Genomic DNA, 17,608 nt, shown 5'->3' on the forward strand with positions numbered 1-17,608 from the left:
TGAATTAACATTGGACATGTTACAGTGTATTCAACGCACTAAACAGGAGATTTTACTCTGCCTTTTAAGCTCTACTTCATATGCAAAATGCAAATAGTAGGCAGTACCGTTCGCTGATTGCGCAATTATCCGTAGCCTCAGTAAACAAGACGTTAATTTCAGATAGACGGCGAATGAATCAACATACCTTCATCAGACTGCAATTTACACTGCACGTTTATGTGCATAAATCCAGCCCACAGAGTTTTGTAAAGTAGGGTTGCTCAAACAAATAAAATGAAGAAAGATAGAAACTCTGGAAAAAGGATAGAGAAGCGAATGGGTAGTAAGGGGGAGCAGCACTGGTTCAAGAGAACACTCAACACAACAGCAGCATCACTCTCCCCAGTTATTTGACAATCTTTGCCATCTAGACAACCAAGTTCATTAACCCCTTCGGACAAAGGTCTTTGCCCAATCAGAACATATGGGCGTGTTCCCAAACACCCTCTATCCAATCATCTCAATTCAAGTAGTCGCGCCATTAGAATAGTTACTCTCACAAAATACAAATTCATAGAGTAAGAAAAGAGGGAAACTACTTTGCCTGGGCATAACATTTCGCTGACCGAAATTCCATAGCCCAAAAAAGTGTGTGCGTTCATGAACTGACCCAGACATTGCAGTTTGACCAACCGAGGGCTTTGCCCACAGGATCTCCAAGCCTCCTGTCCACAAAAACCTCACCCTGTTCCGACGAGTCTCCAGCAGCGACAGGAACTGCAAGGCCACGGGCAACCTGACGCATGCAAAACTACAGGTGCGCTTGCGTCTTTCAGAGCACCCTAGGGAGGCATCGTCTAAAATATGAACGTCTGGCTCGATGGAAATAGAACATGAGAAAGCAAACGAACCGCTTCTGCTTGCACCTCATTCCAGGAAACCCTCTCCGGCGTCGTGCCAGTCGGCTACCAAAGGCCGATGCAAAGGCTTCACGTGGGAGGGGAGGGCACGCCTTCAGCGCTCACTCGTGGCTTTCCGGGAGAGGGGAAATGAGTCCATTACCGCAGGTGGTCTGGGACTCGACCGCGGTCCCAAGGTGCACTTCAGTGTTCCGCCGCGTAATTTACACTCCCTCGCACTGCGCCCTAGAGCTTGTAAGGGAAGCAATATTTTCCGAACAGACCGGAGGTGCCTGCAAGTGTCTGTGGGTATTGAAAAAAAAGTGAACAAGTTGTTGCTCAAGTCTTATTATGGAAATTAATAAACGTTAACCCATGCAACAGCTGCAAAAACTGTACCACTTTTCCAAATGACATAAGCTCAATACAAACAACAAACAGGCAATTACCGCTTTGGTAAATATTGAACAGTCCAGGTACTATTTATAGACAATAATAATAAAAGCAGCATATGGGATTAATATACCTGACCTTCAACTATATTGATCCTGGCCAGCCAGGATTCACTCTTACACACATTTTGAATAATGAAATTTTGTGGAAACAAAACCCACAAAGGTTATGATTTCCTGGTTTGACATTGAAAGAAATTTCCCTGCATATTACACATGGGATGTCAGAGAAGAGTGAAGCCCTTTTCTGTATTCAAAGGGAGCATTCTAGAGCATCTTCTAAGTCTTTAGTCTGATGACAATTTCAATATAGATGATCAATGTTCATCAAACTAAAGACTTGAGATGTCTGGACTCTCAAGGTTATGTCTGTAAAGCCATGTTTAAGTTGACTGATGGAAGGGACTAATAAAGATATAAAACTCTTTCTGAGGCTTTCAACACAGCTAGGACTGTCATGACACGCCACCCCTTACAATTAGACACATAAAACACCAAAGCTGTAGTATCAAATCCCAAGGCTGCCATAGTCAAGACATGAGCATCCAGCTAAACAGAAGCTGTCAGTGCAATCAGGACTCTATTTATGATCCCACACATAGAAATTCAATAGCCACTCTATGACCTACCTCACTGCAAAGTTGCTGGAAAAAAGAAGATTGTTGATGTCCTTGATGTAAACATGTCAAAAGGTTATGGCCTCACACAAAATTGGCCATAACTTACCAACTGTCTGTCCAGTCTGCACAAAACCTTTGCTTATTTGTCTGCCTATGTTGTCCAAGATCTGTAATGTTTCCTCTGTCTATTTTTGTGGTGGGTGCTTGAGACTCTATAATTGCTGCTTGCAGCTATTATTATTATTATTATTATTATTTTTAAAAAAATTATTATTAAAGAAATACTTAAACCCAGGCGATTTACAGACTACCAGATATTATTGAACAAACAGAAAATGACAGATAAGCACATCATTAACATTCAACACTTGGTACGCAACTAACATAATTAAGCATATGGCCATAACCCAACATATCTTTAACTCTAGGACGGAGATCTTTATGCTAATGATTTGTGCACTCGGGTAAGTTGGAAAGGCCAAAGGATTTCAATAAGAAATTATGGGATTTAATTTAAAATGTACCCCTCATCTCCAACTCTGCGCACGGCTCTTCAAGTGACAGCAGCCAGGATTCAATCAAAAATTTCCCAGAACCTCAATTATTTGTTTTTTCCCTTCATAAACACTGTTTGCTGACGTTAGCAATCAAAAGAATGGCCTTGGCAGACCATGTTGGTGAAGAAAAACAGTTACACTTGCAGACAGTTTTTAAGACTGTGTTGAGGACAAATATTGACTGAAACTCGTCCAGCATTTCTTCTGCCATTCTATGCACAATTTGGCCAAGAAACTCCCACACAGGCTGAACAGGCCTGAAACAGAGCTACACCAAAGCTGTAATAAAGTAATACCATAACCAGAGTGCATGAGTACAGTGCTCATCCGTTAACTGTCCCCAGTTTGTCTCCAATCCTCATCATCTGAAGTGGGGGTGGATTTGGTTAGTACTTGGACGAGAGACCTTCTGAGAAAACATGACCTTACTGATGGAAGCCTTCCTGTAAGATGAAAATTTAAAAAGTGCATGACCCATGTCTTTATTTGTAAATGCACTGGAGTTAGCCTGAATGTAGATACATAGAAATTTCTTACACATTTACAGGTACTTTTGCCTCAACATATTCAATTCCCCATCTGAAAAGGGGTTACCTTATTAATTTGGATTTGGGTCATATCCATCTACAGTATGCACACACACAAACATACACACACACACAGACACACACACACACACAGCTCCATTGTCTTCTGCGGCTGTTATCTTTCAATAATATTGTACCGAGAACAATAGAACGGTTTCTTCAGGTGATAAATATGCACTGTTTCTATAGAACCCAGCTTTTGAAATGCAGATCGGGCTTCTTGTCTCTGGCAGGTGTCAATAACAGTGGAAAGCACAGACGAGACTGCGTTGTACCGTGTTTTTTAGGGGTCTTAGCCTGGACGGTATGTGCCTTTTGTCTGGTTTTATTTCCTTTCATTAACAGAAAGAAATGAGATCATATCTGATATGTATTAAGTGCTTACATGCACCATATCCATGCACCCACCCAAGCACATCTCAAACCAAAAAAAAACTTGACTTTCCTCTAGGTCACCAGACAAGCTGACCTTAAAGTATGCAATCAACCAAAGTTTGGATAGGAGCAAAAAGATAAATACAAAACCCTGTACAAACCCTGTTGTGTATTTTTCTGTAGATAGCCTTGTTCTTATATCACTTAACACCACCAATAATCGCATGAAAGAACATCTTGGAAATGCAAACTTGCGCAGTTTGTACAGTGTGATTTTGATGTTTAGTAAGCAAGTGAAAATCTAAACCACTAAATTGAAAAGCAGTACTGATCAATGATTCCGTGCTTGACACATAATGTGCTTGACACTGAAAGCATTGCTTTTCACTGAATGTCTTTTAAAACATTGAAATTGGAGAATGAGGTTCTAAGCGGCTCAGTCTATTCAATCGTACATGTGAATACCTTGATGCATATTATACAATATTACATTTAAAATTAATGACTGAAGTTAATCTTTAATACTTTAATATGGTATTAACGCTGTCTGAATAACATTTATTATTTTATTACACCTATGCAATCAACATAATGAGAAGTCTGATTTTATTTTTTATTTAACCAGGAAATCCCACGGAGATATGGAATCTGGCCAAGAGGGCAGCACCAAATATAGAAAAACTACACAGCAACAGAAATCAATGACACACAATAGCAACAGAACAGCAACAGAAATCAATGATACACAATAAAGAACGACAACACATTTCCCTTGCGTTACTGTTTCACTTCTTCCATCATGTTGGCACCACCGTAAAGTGTTTTGCTAACCCAACTCAGAATGCAACTCGCGCCTTTGACCCAGTTGTACTGTAGCACAATGCCAGTGGTGAAGATTAAGCTTGTTAATGAGTAATTAATGGGTAGATTCACTATAAAGGCAAAGTGTTTGGAGCTTGAGTGTTTTTTTTTTCTTGCTTCTTGATTTCAGTAATCACATGAAATGAAAGAGAAAAAAAAAAGTAGAGTAACAGATGAACAGTTAATGCAAACCTGTATTCAAAAGAACAAAGCATCATTTTGGCTAGACTGAATCTAGCTTCCTGGAAATTTCCCAGAAATCTGAAAAAGAAAGAATCCCTCTATCCACATTAGTTTAATCATGCTTGATCAGAAGGCAGGCCAACACCCCTCTTTGGCTAGGCCTGGGTTAAAAATCAGTGCTGAAAACCTGACTACAATTTTGCTTCAAAGCTAGCAGGGAACAACAAGTAAAACATCCTCTACACACAACACTCACTTCCATGCCCGGTAACCATTTCTGATGGAGTCACCCCTGCCCTGCGCTTCCACAGTAAAGGTAAACATTTAGGAGAAAGCCCGCTTCCTGTGGACTTATCTACCTGGCTGCAAGGACGACGCTGGGGCAAAAGCAAAACTCGGCCCTACCAGGTGGGTGTAGCCCGTGAGGGTTATCAAGCTTTTAACAGCGTAGGGCTAACGCACTGCAGCCGTGACGCAAACCAGCATTCTTATCAGACCCACGCAGGCAGAGAGACTGAGAGGCAGAGCCGGCCTACTGCTGAAACAACGTCCTCGGGCTACACTGTTGTTATTAACTGTGTTGCTGTATGTGCTGGCAGCTGGATTCATAACCAATCAGTCTTTTGAACAAACTCAAGCTCAGTGTGCAGTTCTCATGAAACCACAAAAAAGGTCACAGGCCCAGGCCCAGGCCCAGGTAGCATTTGTCACAACATTAAATGATGAGAGAGCTACACCAAAGAGGCTCTGGCACGCACGGTCTCTAAATAACCACGACAGATTAAGCTGTGTTTCCTGTGGTATTGATCTCTTGGTGTGGTGGTGGGTCTCTTGAGACTTCTTAAAGGTTTTTTTTAAAATATCTAAATCTATATTTTAGCTCTGACAAGCTCTTGATACAAGGAATAGCAGTTTGCAAGAGCTAAAAAGTAGTTTTAGATGTACTTTAAAACCATAAAAGGTTTGTTAACCCTTGTATTGTTTGTAAATATTGAAGCAAAATAGGCCTGTATTTTGAGTTATGGTGGGGTGAGAACAATTAAAAGAACACATTGTCCGTCTAGAAGTTCTATCTTCAAGAATAGAGGACTATATAACCAAAATTGATACTCAATAAAAGTTAGGCCTACATATTGCACTTTAAAAGGGACATTCATCTGCTAAATTAACTCAATTACCATGACAAAACAGTACTTAGTTAGAATGTTTTATCTTTTTATTTAACAATATAATTTGAGCTGGGTCCACATTCAAAGCCCTCTCTCTCTGTCTCTCTCACACTCAATGACAAAGTTTACATGCATTGTCCATGCAAAAAAAAGGAAAAAGTGAGAAAATGGCTTTAAAGATTCTGCTCTGTTACATTCTAATTCGACTGAGAAGCAAGATACAAAAATGTCCTAACTAACTTAGATGCTTGATTAATGTATTTTGTATTAGCTAGTGTTATCTTTATTCATTTCTGGACACTGCAGCAGCTTGTGAGACTGCTCCTCTCGTTATAATCTTAATCGTCATTAGAATGCAGCCCTCTTTGTCAGCTGTAGCAACTGTAGCCTAACTCTCAATTTTGCTAGCTCACTACATTCACAAAACCTTAAAAATAAACACTTTCCCTTTCATGTTGTAGAATGGAAATGTAAGTAGCTGAATCACATTTTAAATGCCCTAAAAAAAATGTTTTAATTCGCGCTGTTTGCGATTTGCCAACAATTTGCGGCCGCGACATCCGACGGGTTTCTCCAGGTTGCTACCTACCTTTTCGTTGTTTTTTGGTCACTGAAGAAAAAAAGTAACACTTTGACAGACAGTGTGGCCTTCGCGCGCTGCAAGTCTTCCGACCGCCTCAGAAAGGAGCAAGCACTGAGCACGCGGCCTAGGCTCTTTTTGAAAATAAATATGTGGACGCCACAGTATGGTTTTGAAAGCGCATTTAGGCAGAAATATTTAGAAAGTTTAACATTTTTAATTTATGAATTTAATATATAGGCTATATACAGTATATGTATCATTTTTTATTTTATTTTAATTATTATTTTTATTTATTATGGTGTGGCGGCAAGGATTTTGCCGTGGCGCTACGCAAGGGGAAGGAGCACCACGGGCTTCCATTAGCATCGCCCTTACATCACAGCAAGCGCCGGGCCTACGGCAGCTCACACCGAAATATAAACATGCGCGTTCATCATAACGCCACGCGCAGACGAACTGTGTAATCGTCCCGTGGAATAAGCACCTGATATTTCATCCCCGACACCACATTATGTCTGTTCACAACGCAAGACACCGAAGTGAGTAAAAACATGAACACTCTGACAGACAGACTAGGCCCATTCAGCCATCACTTCCTGATATTATTCAAATATATTGACTCAAGATAATAACTACAAGACAACAAGCAGGCCTACACATTTTATACTTTTTTCCATTTTTAATCACATCAATGAGAGAAATTTCCCCAAAGCAAACTGCTGTTGTTTTTACATTTGATGTGATTAACAATTAATCCAATTTATTTTTAAATTTTGTAACTTACCTAAACATATATTTTGAAATTTATTCAAAGAAGTATGTGTGTAAAACTCATTCAAAAACTCACTTTTTTATTCACTTAGTCACATTTCTGAGTCATGGAGCGCACAAACCAAATAAACTGTACTTAGTTACTGTAAAAAAGTCAAGATGTCAGTAATTTGCACAGAAGTGGATGACTATGCCAGATCCGATACATTACATTACATTTATTTGGCAGATGCTTTTATCCAAAGTGATGTACAATAAGTGCACACCAAAGGTCATTGGAATAACTACAAAACACAGGTCCGATAAGGTACAATACTCATTTTATACTGTTATTCATAGCCATGAACACATTAGGTCCAGTTCACACAGTGAACATTACTCTGACCTAACCTAATGCTACGTCAACCAATACACCGGTTTCCTTTGAAAAGCCAAACAAATAAGCTGATGAGGGTTATATTTTAATAACTAAATAAATATATAGAGGAGCTTGCCATTGGTGGGTGCTCATGAGATCCATGTGAATGGGAAAATCAGGCAAAACTGCACTGTGCTATGTGTTGCTGATGCAGACCAGCTTAGCCATGCTCCCCAAACGCCCAACTCCACCTCACCTGGTGCCACACAGGGGTCTGCTCCAAGCCAGCTGCTCCTTCTCTTGGGTCACTTCTGGAAGCCTGGGTGTCCCCCCGCAAAAGCTAAACAGAAACGTTTAGGGATCCACACCACCTGGACAAGAGACATTGGCATGGTTACCATCTGCCTTTATTTTCTTTTGATTATGCAAATAATATGCAATCACTCACCGGAAAAAAAAAAAATCATCCTGACTCCTTTGAGATGTTTCTCTGGTGACTCAGACAACCAAACTAATCATCAACCACAAACCATGATTATATTTTCAACATGTTTAAAACAGTGAGGTAACCAAACTTTCAAGCACTTTGTTAGTTTGTTTGTTTATTTATAATCAATTTTTCATATTAAACAGATATCGGACAATAATTTTATAACCTGTTTTTAAAAATTAACCACAGCCTGAATAATCTTGAATAAAAAAATGGAAAAACATTCTTGATTATTTTGCTTCAAAAGGTTACATTACATGGCCAAAAGAATGTGGACACCAGACATCCAACCTCTCATCCAAAATTACAGGCATTAATATGGAGTTGGTCCATATTTTCCTTTTCTGCTACAACAACCTCCACTCTTCTAGGAAGGCTTTATACTAGCCTAGATGTTGCTGCAGGGATTTGCTTCCATTCAGCCAGAAGTGCATTAGTGATGTCAGCCACTGGTTGGGCGATTAAACCAGCCTCACAGTTGGCTTCCCAATCGATCCCAAAGGTATTGGTTGGGGTTGAAGTCAGGGCTCTGTGTCGGCCAGTCAAGTTCTTTCTCACCGTTCTCGACAAAACCATTTTTACATGGACCTCACTGTGTGCCTGGGGCACTGTCATGCTGACACATGCTCAAACTGTTGGGGAAGGACAGAATACAATAGAATGTCATTTCATTAAGATTTGTTTTCATTGGAACTAAGAGGCCTAGCCCAAACCATGAACAACAACCCCAGACTAAGGTGTGTCCAGACACTCTTGGTGTACATTAAAGAAAGGAGGAAGCCTGTTTCCATTCTAATGATGCACAGAACAAGCCTGGCATTTTCAACTGCAGCTTTCCCATTTCAAACCTTCTTGCCCTGTCTTATCACATTCATTTAAAAGACATCGTAACACAGCATAACCATGTGCTGTAGCCGAATGCTTTGTGTATTAACTGGCTCCCGATGGTTTGCTATATGGAGGAGAAATTCAGTACTGGAGTTTGTGTGTATTAACATCAAAGTAAAACTGTTAACATTGTGATTACCCTTAGTTTTCTGACAAACGACATAAGCCAAAACGGAATGACACACTGTATACATTGGTGTTTCAAAGTGATGTCAACATGCATGACTTCTATTGCCAGGTTGTTTTTTTTAGTTGTTTATTGACTGTATATATATAACCAGGGTTACCAGACACAAGGAAACATCACACTGTGATGAAACAAGTACTGCTAATACGATGGAATCGCACAGCCAAGATATAACTTTCTTTTAACAATGTTAGTAAAAAATCAAATAAAGTTTGTGGGCCTCCCTTAAAAAGATAGTGACTCTATCTGTATACACTCCAAACTTCAGGATCACATCACATTGCATAACATTCATTTAGCAGATATCTTATCCACAGTGATTTAAAATGTGGCTGGCTAACTTTCCCAGACCAATTAGCGTAACTGCAACATTAGCAAAGCCCTAAATGTAAGCTAGCCTGCAATCGTAATTCTGATAACATTCACATTAACACCCAAGCCCTATTAAAAATACCATAGCAAATACAAGAAAAATTTGTTTCAACTGACCACGCTTTTGTGCTGGTATGTACACCCAACACACGCACATACATGCACAAGGGCCCACACACACGCACACACACACACAAAAGTAAACCCACACACAGACATGCAGGCATACACAAACAAATATTTTATTATGGTGTATAGTTATACATAATCATGCCAGAAACCAGGGATTGTGAGAGCTGTATTAGCAACACTGTAGCACTGTGTCCCCAAGGGCTTCCAGGTAGCCCTCAGAAGCACCATAAGATCTCTCGTCTCATCCTCAATCCAGGGTCAAGTCAGGATCACATACACAGCGCACAATAATCTGCTGCTAATTGTGCATGTCTCTCCCTTCCTCCTTTGTTTACTAATTACAAGGTTGTACAGCAGGATGGCAGTTATTTCAGTGATGTCATGTCCTCTATACCCAGCATTACTTTATCATGCACTTCCAACTTAATAGGGTTAGAACACTAAACGTTGCTTGACGAGATGTGATCTAACCTGGACCAGTATAAGTAAGCATGGGAGAAGCTCCTTTAAAGACAGAAAGGGTGAATGTTTTAAAAGTTAAAGCATAAGGAGATAATCCAGGTCGGACACCAGGTGAAAAATTGCGAAATGTTGGTTTATGGTGGCATTCCATCAACAGAACTGCAGTACATTTTAAAAGACAAAAATGGCAACAAAAGACCTGTGGGTGGCCTGTCCATCTCAGACACTTAATCTCAGTGTAACAATGCACCCTATGGTTAAGAATGAATTCTGCTGGTACCGGCCCCATAGGGAAGTGCACAATTATCCACAGCACTGCCTAAAGAGGGATGGTTCCAGCCAGCAGGGTATCCACAGCCTCACCATGTAATAGCAGGAAAATATGAACCGGAGTGAAGATGACTCTGACACACAAAGTTGGGGTTTAACATCTATCCTGCATCCAACTGGGAAATTATGTGGACTGCAGATCTAGCAATCCAGCTATGGAGTAACAATTCACTTTTGAAAGGGGGGGAAATGTTCCTCAGCAGTCCGAATGGTCAAAAGGCTTGTACCAATCTAGATGACTGGTGAGTGGTCAGGGTTTTCTGTGAATGGGAGCACAGACGGCAGTTGCTCCAGGGTGAACTGGAAACCCCAAAGATGCCACCTGCCACATGGATATCTCTTGTTGAGATTCCATTGAGATTCTGTCAGAAGCCAAGTGGGGCATCAGTAAGCCTATAGTCTGCCTCCTGTCAGTCTTCAAACAGCTTCCAGATCATTCTGCAGATGAAGCAGAGTCCCACATTTATATCATGACTACGTAACCCTGTTCCTGGAGATCTACTGTCCTGTAGGTTTTCATTTCAACCTGATACTTCTAATTTGCAGCTTAAGGAGATCTTTCTGTCCAATGTGGTGTGATTTGTTAGGTTTTGGTGTGAAAACCTACAGGACGGTAGATCTCCAGAAAAGGGTCGGTCAGCCCTGGTTCATATGGTCACAGAGGCACCTTCCCCTTCTCTACCACATGCTATTATCAAACACTGCACAGCTCCTGGCCCTCTCTCATCTGCAACCTCCAGGCAGCTCTGCCCCTTCTGGAACACACCTGGTTTCCACCCTTGACCCCCTAAGTGGAGGCATGACAACATCCGGGTAGTTGGCCATCTTCCATCTTCCTAATCTCCACCCGGACCCACCTCTATCTCATAGCATTGTCTTTGTTATTAATGTACCAGTTCTTAAGTGTGAACATAATACTGTGGCATAATTGTGTCCCTGTCAGTGTGGCACTTATGCAAGACAATATGTTACATCTAGTACAGCATTGTCTTTCACAGTGCCAATTTTTTTTTGATATTGTGAACAATTTTAGTCTTCAATCTGGTTCTTGTCTCACCTTACTGTAAGCACTATTTTCGAAATTGCCCTGGATAAACGTTTCACATAAATGTAAATGTCCGCGTGTCGTCTGCACTATCGTAACCCCAGCAAACGGAGGACAAAAGGCAACCTGTCGGCAGCAGCTCGGGGCGAGACAAAGGGCAGAAGGCGCGCCTGCAGTCGGAGAAAGGGCCTCGGCAGAAGTCCGTCGGCGCGCACGCATACCGCGAGGTTCAGCGAGTGGGCGGAACAGACGAGCGGCGAACGAGGCCGGTTGCCGAGTGTCCTCCTCGCCGCAGGGAGAAAGCCGAGCAGTCTCACGGGACCGACTGGGCAGTAAAGCGAAAGGTGAACATTTTCAGGCCTCGTCGTCCTCTCTGTGCGATTGGACGGTTCCCCCGTCGACAGCCGCTGTTTGTGAGTTGTTTATTTTTCGCGTATGAATATCTCTGTCTGTGTGACCCCATAGTGTTGCTGCAGAGGCTTGTTCCACAAATTTCCTGATGCTACTCATTAGGAAAGACATAAGAATGGCACTGCAATGAAACCGTTTTCACCTACTCTTAAGATCATGAGGGGGATCGAACTGATCAGAGGATCATTGTTATTTTCCCATTTGCAGTTCCTGTTGCCTCAGCACACCATCTGGAACACACCATCAGTGACTATGACTGGGGATCCCATTGGGAAACATATAATTAGCCACCACCCAGGGAGGGAGCATTCTGGTGATAAGGATGCCTACTGTACCTCACTGCTCACTTGCCCACCTGACTGATGGGTCGCTTTTGGTCCACACCGCCCCATTCTGAATTGACAGAGCATGTGGCTGCAACTGAAGGGCCTATTATTGTGACTGCCCATTTCAATATTGTGAAGGAGCAAATACAGGGGAAAAATGAATGAACATGAGAACCATTAGAAGAGAAAAGACACAATGGCAAGGAGACAATATCACCATGGCAACAACATGTACCGGACAAAAGCGGAGGATGAGGAGCCGACCGCGATTATTTTCATACTTCATCTGCAGAGATGGTACGGCAACCGACCGAATCCCAGCGTGGATGGAAACGCAAGAGCGGCTTGGCAGAATCTGAATTTCCTCGTCCTGCCAATGCACGGTGCTCTCTGCTCCCCAGCAGGCGGTACCACGCGGCGTAAAGCGGCATCCTCGGGCGCCGAGGCTCACGACAACTCAATTAGAGCGATTCAGAACTTGTGCAGAAACGACAGGGTTTTTTTGCACAGCGAGAAACAAACCTCCAAGCAAACCGCGATGCAACTGCAACCCGGTGCATTTCTCACAGCCTTCGGGCAAGTCTTTCACGCGGATGAACGACCCAGACTGGGCCGGCCGGGGTCAGCGGCCTTCATCGCCGCAGGGGTGGGAATCAGCATCTGGCGACGGAGGAGGGGGAACGAGTGGAGGCGAAACCGCTGACACGGGGTCGCGCAATTCAGTCGAGGGGCTGGAAACAGTCAGGGTCCACTCCTGGAAAGCCAGGTTAGTGTTGCAAAAGTTTTAATATAGAACCTGGCGGAAAAGCAGGTAAGGGGATCTGCTCCTTCTCCTTGTTTTTAATTTCCTTTCCCATTCGAATGAGTCCTGTATGCAAGTGAAGTGAACAGCTGAAAACGGTGATGAAAAGGTCAACCTCTTGCAGCAGCTGTAAAAAATACACAGACTTGATAGGTTTTAGCATACGCCTTGGTCTGAGTGTTAACAACACATTGACTGTTTATAGGCAGGGCTGTTGAGCACTCTTACGACACGCTTAACACGGTGTTATGCATCTCCGTGTAAGATCAACTCAAAAGTGTTACCACAAAATAGAACGAAATTCCAAAAAAGACCTTCGGCACTTCAGCATTAAAACCTTATCGCCGTCCCCAGACGCCACAGTTATTAATTAAAATGACACTAATCCATTCTTCCTTCGGGGGGCCTGAGAGGGCTTAGGGGATTTCAGCAGAGGATGGCATCCATGCCATTTCAAGGCATGCCAAAATCCTAGCGTGCAACAAATCTGCAGCCAATCTGCTCAACCAAGGCAGACAAATGGACAATACCCTCAAAACAGTCAACAGTTTACAGACTGGAATGGACATTTCCAACCATGCCAATGTTAATTGTTTACACTTACACAACTTAATTGTGCAAGCACTTCAACTCAAAGACACATTTTCAGTGTGCTGTCACTTTCAGAATGACAAGCACCAGCTTAACGGACTCAGTAACAAACTAAATACAGTAATAGTATGAGCGAAATTGACTTTATAAGAATTGCTATGTTCTTAATGCCTCACATATGTTTGTAACTGCATTACAAGTGACTACACCTCCTTTATGTTTAAATGTCACAACAGGCCCTAAAACATGCACAAAAAATGATTCATGCCAATATCCAAAAATTACTTTAAATGTCTTGTCTGGAAGATTGCTAAAAAAATACCAAAATTACCATCAAAAAGTAATTTTTTCTTGAACATTTCTGTCCATTCTGAGTCAAACAAGGCATCCCTGTCATTTCAGCATCTACCTACACCGAGGGTTACCCAGGATTACTTTTAAGTTAAACGTACTTTTTCTTAATTGAGGTTGACCTTTGCCAATTCAAAATGTAATAGTGAAATACAAGAGAATAATAATTTCAATGTTTCTGCACTTAAATACCTGAGTAAATTCTCGTGCAAAATCTGATATTGTAAGGCAAAGGTCATGACTGAGTAAACATGGAATGACACATTCATTAGAACAATCCAGACTGGAAATAGACTAATACTCATCTCCAAGGAACAGTGTTTTTATCATCCATTGCCTACGTTTACTGTAATATTTTTTATCCAACATGCTAGCCACAATAAAATCCCCCCCCCCCCATTAAAACATGGATTCACATACTGTCCAAAACCTGAAATCACCATTTTTGGATGAATACCCACGGTCCTATCACGTCTGGCAGCAAAGTGATTTCCACCTGAAAGACAACCGGTCACGTTAATTCCCTTTCAGCAACTGAATCAGCATCAGGTGAAATTCCCAGGGCACAGTGGCTGCAGTCAAAGCTCCCACACATAACAGTGGGGGACCCTCCTACCATCGCTGTGTTACTGCACTGCGAATGGAAAATGTCTGTGAATACATGTCGTTACCACAGGAGTGCCGGCATCCATCCAGCAAAAACCAAAAGGTACATTCCGTTCCAAACTGGAAAATTTAGGCTATTTGAAAGGTACACTCAGCTCTATATTCCACCTCTGCAGCAGGTTGAACAAAGCAGCTGCAAACTGTAATCTTCTATAAACACGACAGTGAAGAACTTCCTTTTTTGGCTATTTGATTAGCCATATGTAAAACAGGTATTGTCGAAGTTATTGGGAATACTCTAGAACGCATTTGCTTCCAGTTCAGAACGCAAGCGGCATTCGCAGGCCTGTCTCATCCCAGAAACATCCCTGGTAGGTCGTCGCGGGTTCTCTTCTGAAGTGCAACCCGTCAGCTGCCACTCCTTCTCACTCTACAGCCCACCAGCTGAGCGATGCAGTCTCTGTCTGTGCGAAGAGCGCACTTCATGGGCAGCTTACATCAGCAGACTGACAGCACGAGCTCCAACAACCGGTCTGAGTGACAGCCCCTATATAAACCATGATACAGTGAAATAAATACCGATTGACTGATGGCTACAACAAAAAAATACTGACTGGCTGGGCTGGAGGTTTTAGCCCATCAGTCAATGTTATGTGCCAGCCTGTGTATCCTCATAACTGTGTGCCCACATGCCCCATGACTTAGCCTACTAACTATAGGCCTATCAATTTTCACCCAAAGGGTGACTCGACTGGGTTTTTAAGTGAGGAATGAATCACAATGCATGTAAACTGTGCAAACAGGGCTTCCCAGACAGGATTCTGTAAAATTATACACACCTGTGATAAATATGAGCAAAGAAGGCTGTGTAAAACAAACAATACATAGCCTAGGTAATGAGCCACATTACATGATCAATATGGGGAAATGATATTCTTTTATAGCAATACAACTTCAGATAAAATATTTGAGCAGTAGATTTCTTTAGCAAATAAATTTGTCACAATTATTTACACCCACAAATACTCATGTCATATAAAAATCCAACAAAAGTAAATTTGCATTAACATGCTGTGAATACATTGTAATCTTTGGGTACCATATTGAAGGACACCCATAGCTTCCTTTTACCATTTAGCCTACCGTTTAGCTTCCTGTTTCACTGGGGTGTGAAATGAGATCACACACACGTAGAATTCATGTTACCCATTACCATTGGTAAGGTAAGGTAAAAGAACTGAAGATCTTAAAGTCAGGAAATGGACAAATAAATACATTTTCTCCCCAAATCTACTACCAGATGGTTAACTTGTCCATCTTTGTCAAGGGTATAGATTATTTTGGAAGGCACAATAATGCTTTGCATATAGAGTGTAGGTAATTTAGGTAACTTAAATTTTGTCTTTTTTTCAACTCACTTTTTCAATAGTCTCCACTGCATAGGCTAAACATAGCGGCCCGCATAGCAAACCACTGGTTTCATGTCTCTAACGGCCTTTCAGTCTCTTATTCATTTTCTGTAGCCATAGAGAAGAGCGCATTCTTCCTACAGTTCGCTCCTTATAACAACACTTAATCCCGTTCTCCCTCAAGTGCAGCTCCTGCCGTCCCTGGTCATTTGTCATCTTCTAAAGATTATATTTGTCTTCTAAACCATGGCATTCAAACCTACCTTGCTGTTCCTGAATGTGTTGTTAGCATTAACTATTTTAAGGCAGTATGTTATTAAGGTGGAAGTCAATCTTAGAAAACGAAATATAATTTTAAATGTGATAAAAGGCAGCATATTGTGGACCTTGTTTTTTTCCCCAAGCCACTTCTGGAAAAACTCCAGTTACTCATGACATTAGGCAAGTTTGTACGGAGCCTAAGCCATCACAGATGTAACCCTGCTAACAAGGCTTTTCATATCCTCGAGGGCCAGCCCATCTACATTGTTGGGAGCAGTCCAGTCCTGGTCAATGATTTAATATGTGATGAGGAATCATGACTGAGTATGCTAAATTCAGGCCTAGTACGACTGTGGTCAGAATCCAATCCAGTAAATAACACAATTTCTAGAATCGACATGAATCGACTGGAGGGTTAAGATCCAATAGCTGCACAATTTGTACCCAGCGCAGACAACTTTACACAAGAAAATAACTGGAAATTCAACTAAAGATCATGAGACTAATTATATTAACAAACATTTTTGATAAAATGAGAGATTGCTTTCACACTTATCACCACTACCTTCAAATCCCGACAGATACCAATAAATTAAAAGCTCTAAGAAAAAAATCTGGTCTCTCTGACTGTGCCAGACTCTGAACCCGAATCTTAACAACCAATCAGGACAGCTCTCTGCAAGATGGCTTCACAAACTGCCAGTCAATCCTGTTTTGCGTTCACAGCGCTGCCAGAGCAGGCAGGGCGGGACTACACAGATAAGAGCAGAACAGGCACCGCAGAGATAGTGCTAAAGCTGGACCTCCAAATGACCAGAAACTCCGGTACTGCTGTCATCTTAAGTTTAAAACCTTTAAAACTATATTTACAGTGAATGTCACATTGAGACATACAGATCATGAAAGCCAATACATAAATTAGTTGCTACATGTGACTGGTGATAAACGACTGCAGCTATGGTCTCAGCAGCCAAATGAAACGCCTGTACTAGCTTGTCACCTTACATTGAAAACCTTTAAAGTCATATTTTACACTCAATCTGACATGAAGACATACAGATCAGGAAAGCCAAGACATTTATTGAGCAAAATCAGATGACACTCATTAGCTTGTAGCCGTGAATGCAGGTGGTGGTGTGACTGGTGACAATAGCCAAGCTGGCTAACTTCCAAATGATACAAAACTCTGGGGCTGTCATCTTACATTTAAAAGCTTCAAAACTATATTTTTTTTACTATGAATTCAGCATGCAGGCTATGAAATCCAAGTTGTTCCACTAAAATAAGATGAAACCCTAAAACAGCCAAAAATGAACATTAGATATAGGCTAGATATATAAGAATTTGGCTAATGTGAGACTTCCGATTATGAACAGGTCACATATGTCCTCTCTCCTGAACTCAGGTGTTAGGCAGAATGGGAGCATGTGTTCAGAGGGAGGGGCTTCATAGGGAGAGCTGAGAGCAAGTTTGGAGTCTACTTGAATCCCTACTTGCACAATATTCTAAATTTGAAAATAATCCTTTAAGAATGATGGATTTTGCAGC

The 17,608-nt window shown here is 41.6% G+C and overlaps 1 protein-coding gene across 2 annotated transcripts in view; it reads right to left on the minus strand.

The window, feature by feature from the left end:
• The window catches only part of LOC135239880 (neurocalcin-delta A), an 83,628-nt gene that overhangs the window by 63,450 nt on the left and 2,570 nt on the right, over positions 1 to 17,608 (minus strand). For both annotated transcript variants that reach the window (XM_064308889.1, XM_064308878.1), the window contains exon 2: positions 7,654 to 7,768. The gene's annotated coding sequence lies outside the window, so the exon portion shown is untranslated. The remainder of the gene's footprint in view (positions 1 to 7,653; positions 7,769 to 17,608) is intronic.

This window comes from Anguilla rostrata, chromosome 1 (assembly GCF_018555375.3).
Source record: "Anguilla rostrata isolate EN2019 chromosome 1, ASM1855537v3, whole genome shotgun sequence".
Lineage (NCBI taxonomy): Eukaryota > Metazoa > Chordata > Actinopteri > Anguilliformes > Anguillidae > Anguilla > Anguilla rostrata.